Source organism: Adiantum capillus-veneris, chromosome 7, assembly GCF_014529385.1.
Source record: "Adiantum capillus-veneris isolate H3 chromosome 7, ASM1452938v2, whole genome shotgun sequence".
NCBI classification, from domain to species: domain Eukaryota; kingdom Viridiplantae; phylum Streptophyta; class Polypodiopsida; order Polypodiales; family Pteridaceae; genus Adiantum; species Adiantum capillus-veneris.
The window spans coordinates 99469364-99477715 of NC_140937.1; the positions used below are offsets into that span (position 1 = coordinate 99469364).

The 8352-nt window shown below is 43.0% G+C and overlaps 1 pseudogene; it reads right to left on the minus strand.

Annotated features, from left to right (window-relative positions):
- Positions 1-7167: 7167 nt before the first annotated feature.
- On the minus strand, positions 7168-7919 carry LOC147454314 (uncharacterized; annotated as a pseudogene).
- Positions 7920-8352: the final 433 nt, after the last annotated feature.

The window sequence follows — 8352 nt, forward strand, 5'->3', positions numbered from 1 at the left end:
AATCAATGCAAGCATGTTGTGCGACAGACAAGACGCGTTTCTTTGAAGCACGTTCGCGAATTTGGCGAGTTCAATCCATCTATTATAGATCGAGTTGTTGCCAATTATAACTCGTCGGACTCTGACGCTGGCCAACAAGTAGCAATCTTGCAACCCAATAGACGTGCTCGTAGGCGCTTTGGTTAAGCAACATATGTGAGGCCACTATGTAGCCTGTGACATCTCGGGGGATGATCATGCATACCACATTCCCAACGAGGCAATGAGGAAATAGCTGGCACAATACATTCCAGATGGATGTTCTTTTTAGAATGTTTCATGAAAACGCTCAAGGGATACGTGCGTCAGAAGGCATGTCTGAAGGGTAGCATGGCAGGAGGTTGGCCGGTATCAGAGTCCCTAGTGTACATTTGAGAGTGTCTAGATGGATTTGATAAAGCCCAGAGCAGGCTATGGCAAACCATAGATGATGAGCACATATCTAGGATTGTCATGTGAAATCTCGGTGTTGAGAAGAAGATGACGGAAGATCTAGAGGCTAAAATCAACCGATTTTGCATGCTTCACAATCCACTGATGCAAAAGTGGATTTCACAATATGAGGATGCAAAGCAAGAGCGACAAAGGGCACGAATCGAGTGGAGACGGGGAAGACGACCACCGATGCACTATCCGACGGGTCTGGAGAGCCTACCAACATTCATGAGCTTAAGATGGTTGCACAACCAATTGAAAAGCGCACAACAGTGCGGTGAAGAAGTGACTGAGGAAGAGTGGGAGTACTCTCGGGGTTTCGCGACCAAGGTAAGTTTGCAATGTACGACTAGTGACTTTCTAGATGTTTGAACGGCCACTCATAATCTTTGTTCGTTGTCGTATAAGTCATACACAGTAGCATGGTGTAAAGGTCAACATTTTAGGGTGGAACGAATCGACAAAAAGCGTTTTACTCAAGATTGTGGAATCATGGCAAAATTTGAACAGTCTAGTCGATGGCGGTCCTCTGATGCAGATCCTGTGGTGGTGGAACTCGCTTAATTCGGCACGCTACAAGAGATTTTGAGGATCGATTATAGAGGATTTTTTGTCGACCTGTTCAACGTGCAATGGTTTAAGATAATCATGGAGGGTCGCGACGCTACTATGCATAGAGGAGAGTTTGATTTTCTTGAGGTGGATTCAACTAAGAAATGGACTAACCTAAGAGACACTTTCGTACTACCCGAGCATTGTGAACAAGTAAGTATGTAAATAGTTAACATCCCATTTTAGAATTTATGTGCTTGGAAGCTCTCATGTAAGTTATGTGGCTCTGGCAGGTGATATTTCATCCTACAAAGTCTGCATCAAACTGGTGGTACGTCATAGAGGTATCCCCTCGTAGTGCACGGATGTATGAAGAATACCATGTGTCAATCACAGCAGCATCAATGGAGGAGATCGGAGAAGATGCTTAGTCAGAAGCCGTTGAGGTGGTTCCAGACGAACATCAAGCTGCTACTCTCTATGGGGTGCATGCAGAGGATCTACAAAATGAAACGGAGGATATCTGTTTAAACGGAGAGCTCTATATAGATATAGGAAGTTATGTTGAGCTATGCGAGGATGAGGGAGAGATCTCTTAAAGCCATAAATATTGTATTTGAACAATTTTGCTCCGTTTTGTAAAAACTCTGGCTCTCTAAGTACCTTCCATGTTGTATAACGCTCTTTTGATTTCGCGCTCATATCTAGGGCAATCCATGGTCACATGCAGCTCCACCACTTGGTTTTTTGACTGCAAAATTTGATTGTGTGCGCTCTCTCTCTCTCTCTCTCTCTCTCTCTCTCTCTCTCTCTCTCTCTCTCTCTCTCTCTCTCTCTCTCTCTCTCTCTCTCTCTCTCTCTCTCTCTCTCTCGATTAAAAATTCTGAGTTATCGACTTGCCTCTTCCATCACTCAAGTTGAATAGAAGAAGAACGCGTTCTGTTGACTGCTAGCCTTTCAACATTCCAAAGCTACAAGAACCTTCAAGTTCCACGCAGTGCTTTTACAAATTCACCCTCATTCAACAAAAACTCTCTACACAAGAATCCCTCCTCCTCTCTCTCTCTCTCTCTCTCTCTCTCTCTCTCTCTCTCTCTCTCTCTCTCTCTCTCTCTCTCTCTCTCTCTCTCTCTCTCTCTCTATCTACTTGTCCATGTTTTCTACTCCATTCATTCAATATTAAGTTTAAATGTTCGTGTGTTTAATGCAGGTATGGATGATGAGGAGTTTCTTTCTTCTTTGTCACCCCAGCAGAGACAGTGGTACATGGAGCATCATCGCTCAAGCGCACCATTGCGCATTCCTACTCCATCCGCATCTCCCTCTGTTTCGGAGAATTCAGCGTGCTCTGAAGCTTTAGTGTTGACGAGACGATCTTCACACGCGTCTAGGCACCGGCGCTCTAGTGGTGGTGGTGGTGGTTGTTGTGGGGATTTCGCCGCCGATGCTCGACACCACCTCGTGTTCGATGAGGCTCTTTACCCTCCCCTTCTTTGCCCGCCTCGACACCAGCCACGGCATCGCCATTGACACTAGTTTTTGCACGGCTGACTCCCGTTCCTAGCGGCTACACACCACTAGCTACTCCTCCAGGAGTCACTCCAGTGGACACTCCTCGCTTAGGGCTAAGACTCTAGTGGAGACACCTGACGTCCGTATCCCCGTCAACATGCCGCTAGAGACCCCTACCGGGACACCCAGGTTCACGCGTCAGCGGGCGGCGAGAGGGCTTGCGTTACTCCATCGACTTCAACGGCAGCATCATCTTGGATGATTAAGGCAAGAAGGTGATTTCGCGCATGCGTGGTCTTTGCTCTCAGGTGTTTAGACACTACATACTAAACACCTGGAGTGAAGTACCGAATGATTTAAAAGAGAGAGTCATCAGCATGCTTCATGACGAGTTTCTTGTTCCCACATGGGATGACCGCTTCAATGAAGACGTGATGAAGGTTCGAATGCGCGAATACTACAAGCACAAGCGTTCCGAAGTGCAAAAATAAATCAAAAGCATGGGTGGAATAGACTAGACTGGCTGGCCAAAGAAGATTGGAAGAATGCGAAGAAAGCAGCGTGCGAGAATCCCGACAAGTGGAAGCAACAAAAAGAAGCAGCCAGAGTGCGAGTAGAGGCAGGGAGCTCGCACCACTTGGGGAGCAGCGGGTGGGCATCATTTGAGGCCGATTTTGTAAGTGTTTTCGCATTGCTCTTTATGTTTGGTAGTTTAGGGTTTATGGGTTTTTAAATTCTAACATAATGGATTTTTTGTATGTTTTGACAGTGGTCGATGACAGGACGTGATCCCACACCGTACGAGCACGAGTACATAGGTAGGAAGGGCTTAAACGCCCTGATGGACATTCTGAGTTCTCACGGCGGAATGGTTAGTATTAGGGTTTACTCTTTTCTATTTGTTGTATTGTTTTATAAACGTCGCTATATGTTTATACTTACAAAAATCTGTCTTATTGTTTTTTTTGCAAAATCTGACATCATAGTAATAGGTCGCCAATGCTGTAGTTGAGAGCAGCATACCTATTTGGGGATGGGTTTGATGAGCCCTTTCTTTACGCTTGAATTTTATGACCCTTTGAGGAATGATTGATTAGCCATTTGCGTGATTGGAATTTTAAGATCATCCCAGAATTCTCTGAAGAATTCAGTCGTGCGCCCATCCCATCCGGGGGACTTTTCATTGCCAAGAGCTTGTAGTGATGCTGAACATTCGTCTTCAAAGAAAGCCATTTCCATGTGGTTGGCATCCGATTGGGAAGCCGCTTGGACACGATGAGATGTCTTATTAGACGACGTCAGTCTAGCCGTAGCTAGATAGCATTAGTTTCTTTTTATCATACCTTATATATCATGAGACGACTTTTATACGTCTTTTTGAAAACCATGTATATTTTTTCAATAATGACAATGATGTTGTAACTATTACATTTGCAAAGTTTAACAATCAAGTGATTTTGGCTATGATGTGTACAATTATCATTGATTTACTTTCATCAATTCACGCTTGTCAGTTCTGTATTTTTATTTTGCAAACAATACGTACTATGGATGATGGAGTTAATGGTTATATTGTCTTGTGGGTGACTATTTTGGGTCTATATCTACCTTTGCACTTTTTTTCAAAGGTGAATCAATTAATGAAACATTCAATATGATTGATGGGTGAATGCTCTGCCACCAAATTTTTTTCCTCTCGGGCGTCGCTATGAACGTCGCGATATAAGGCTCTGCAGTGTCGCTATAAACTTCGCTATAAATAGCCTGCAAATGTCGTTATAATCATCGCTATATAGCGACGTTTATAGCGACGCATATAGTGACTGTTATAGCGACACTCCCATATTGACGTTGTTAGCGACGGTCTTAGCGACACTGGGGGTTATAAAAACCCAATGTATTTCCGTCGCTAACAGCGTCACAAGAGCACACAACCTCTTGTAGTGTAAGGTGTAATCTTATCAAAATTGGTTCTTGTATAAAACCATGTCCCATCCATTTCTGCAAGTTGGGCTTTGTTCCTAGGAACAACCTTCACAATATGATAGGGATTGGACCACACATGGCTCAACTTCCTGGGGAACAACTCATGACATGCATCATATAAGAGAACTAATTGCCCATCCTCAAAATTGTAGGTTTTAGACTTCTTTGCTCTTTGTTTTTTTTTACGTTTCTTTGCTACCTCTTGGTGTAAATAGAACCTCAATCTCCACTCATCTAGCTGCCCTAATGTCCCCAACCTCTCTTTTAAACTCTCTTCCAAAGGCAAGGAATGTGCATGCATAAACCGCAAGGTGGCAAGCTCGTGCTCAATTGGTAGCACACACTCTTGACCATAGACCAATGAGAAAGGAGTGAAATCTGTGGCCTCCCTAAAAGTAAGGTTATATGCCCACACATCCGCAGGTAGTTTCTCATCCCAATTCCTCTTATTCATATCCACTACTTTCCTCCAAATAGTGACTAGAGTCTTATTAGTGCTCTCAACTTGCCAATTGGTAAAAGGCTTGTAAGGGGTGGTTTTATCATGTCTAATGTTAAAATAAATAGTGAGATCCTCAAGAACATCATTAAGAAAGTGTGTCTCTCTATCGAATACAAGTTTTGCTAGTGCCCCAAAAAGAAAAATAACATGCTCAATCAAGAATTAAGCAATAGTGCGTGCATCATCACTCCTCACTGCTCTAGCCTTAGAACACTTTGTCAAGTAATCAGTTGCAACAATGATGTAGGATTTCCCATGCTTAGATGTAGGAGTGATTGGCCCAGCATAGTAATGTGGCCATAATAGGATTGTTACGCTGCAAATGATTCTCAAGGTGAGTGGCTCTCTGACAAACATCGCACCTCTTACACCACTCAAACGAGTCCTAAAACACAGTACACCACTAGTACCTTGCTCTCAAGAACTCCAATGCAATCAACTTCCCTTAGAAATGCTCCCCACATGCGCTATCATGACACTCATTGAGAATATGAGGGATATCTTCCTGTGCAACACAAGGGCGATAAATGCCCTCAAACCCCTTTTGATATAAAGACCCATCAATAATGGATAATTTTTGTGCATGAGTAACTAGCATCCTTACTCATCTCTGGGGGAAATTCTAGGGCAGACAAATAATGATCAATTTAGTCATACCACTCCCGAGAAGGCTCAATGCAAACCAAATCAGGTTCAGGCACGATAGGCTCATCAGCACAGGGAGACACATCAGCCAAGCAATCCACAAGCTTTTGCAATGTAGGAGGTTTTTATTTAAGTACATAATAAACAGTTTGCAACTCAACAAGCCATCGCATGATACATTCAAGGGGCACCAACTTATTCATCATAAGTTGTAATGAGTCCTTTGTCACATATATAATGGAGTGCTGCATGGATAAATATGTGTGGAACTTCATAGCACTCTCAACATTAGCTAAACAAACCCGTTCTACCTAAGTGTAGCATGTCTCTATGCCTTTAAGCTTGTGACTATAATATGCAACGAGATGCATTTTTTAATCGTAAAGTTGGACAATGCAACTAGATAAAACTGAACGTGAGCAAGCGAAAAATAAATGAAAAGGTTTGGAAGCATTTGGTGGCTTGAGAATGGGAGCCTTAGTGAATGCATTTTTACGGGAATAAAGAGAAGTTTCTTGAAGTGTCTTGCAAATAAACTTTTTTTCAACCCTTAAAAGAGTATTAAATGGTAAAATAAGATGAGCCATATCTTTACTAAAGTAGCTATAATGAAGAAAACCCCTAACCTGAGACGAGCAGTGGTAGGTGCAAGAAATTTGTAGGGTCCATAGCTATCCCATGTGCACTAATAAGATGTCCCAATAAAATGCCACAGGAGACTCCAAACACACATCTGCAAACATTCAATGCAATGGACTTGTCCATGTGTAGCCCAGTAAGAGGAACCCCTTAGCAATCACAGAATGGTGATCACCCATGTGTAACCCAATAATAGGAACCCCATTAAAAGATAACCCAAGCTTGGAAAAGGTGGTGTAACTCAAAACATTGATGCCCAACCTGCCATCAACTATAGTATGTGGGATCGCAAGCTGGTGGATCATGCACGTACTCCACTCGAGGACACTCTCACTCAGCAAGAAGGGAACCCACCTTCTGAACAACAGCAGGAATAGGACTCACCCTCTTCAAAGAACCCAAATCTCTATAGTACCTTCTCAAAAGGGCACGGCTAGAAGGAGAAGGAGAAGGTATTGTGGTAGGGACATGGTAAAGTCCACTTGATTTAGAGCAGCAACAAGGTCAAAAGAAGGTATAGAAGTGAATAACTTACTTGGGGTAGGGTGAATACAAACATGATGAGATTGGGGCTAAGGGTCGAGAACGAGAACATTCGGTGTAGAAACATCTGGTGTAGGGTCTCTCTCCTCCTCAACAACTTTCTCGTTCCCCTTTTGTGTAATGGCATGCACAGGCAATGAATATAATCAATTATATTAACTCATGGATTATTGGTTTTTGTGGTCGCCAAACTAAAATAATCCATGGCTAGAGAACTAGGAGACCCTCTCTCTAAAAGTGTCCAACTAGGGCCTGGAGGTCTCTCATTCCAACTGTGATGGTTTATGGGGCCTCACGATGTTATTGTAGAATTGCTATTCAAAATGTGGCGCATTTAATATAACAATTTTCTTTAGTATTCCCCTTAATATAGCATCTCTCATAAGTGCAAATGAATGTGGGGAAATTTTTGGAAAGATGGTCGGGTATGCCACAGGCACGACACACAATCTTAGTGGGACTAGGCATAGGGCGGCGAGCAGACAACAAATTTTGTTGGCGCTTCAAAAAGGTCACATCTAGAGTCAAAACTTTCATGTTTTAATTTAACTGGTTCATGTAATTAGTCATCATATCTTTCAAGTCCCCAATACTAGATGCAGTGCTCTCATAACCATCCTCACCCTTGTGATGCATGGAAGGTGCAGTGGTAGAAGTAGATTGACGATAAGTCACAAAAGGTTGGGGAGTGTGAGAAAATGGTACTGGGACATGTGCAGAGGTGGATGAATAGGAAGTGTCAATAACAGGTGTGGGTGCAGGGAGCAAAAGAGGTGATGGTGTAGCTTGAAGTTGGAGTGGGGTGACAGGTGGTACTTGCAGAGGTGGTGCCGATTGTAATTGGGGTACATAAGATGGGACTGGTAAAGATAAACTAGGAGTGGACTTGGGTAAAGAGTGTGGTGCTAGCCATGGGTAATACGATGACATGGTGTCGCAACTAGTTGTGTTTCATAAGCGCACTTGTAGGAACCCTCCACATTAACGGCAAATATTTAAGTCTTGTGGCCTGAGCCCTCACTAAAGTTTGAATACTAGGATGCAACCCCCTAAGAAATGATTCCATGATGGAAAGCGGATCAATATTAAAAGTGGACTATAATGATCGATAAAATTCATGAAGCTGGTAGCGGCTTACTCAATGCTTTCACGAGGATAATTTTGCTTAGAGGAGCGTAACTGCTTAGAAAATGAGAAAAAATTTGGAGGTTTGCCAAAAAGCGGCTAAGAGTAATTTTTGCTCAAAATCGACAAAACTAGGAATACAATTTTCTTATATCTTGGAAAACGAATTTGAAGCTCCCCCTTTAGGTATGGTGCTAAAATAAGTCAGTACATGTCCCTCTTCGACAATATGCGACGTCAAACAAGCAATTTCAAAATTGTTTACATGAGCTACAGGATCCTCCAAGGGAGACCCATGAAATCTTCGGGAGTTGGATGAGTGGTGCATCAGGGCGAGCGAGATTAGCTGGTAACACTAGGGGTGATTGGATTGC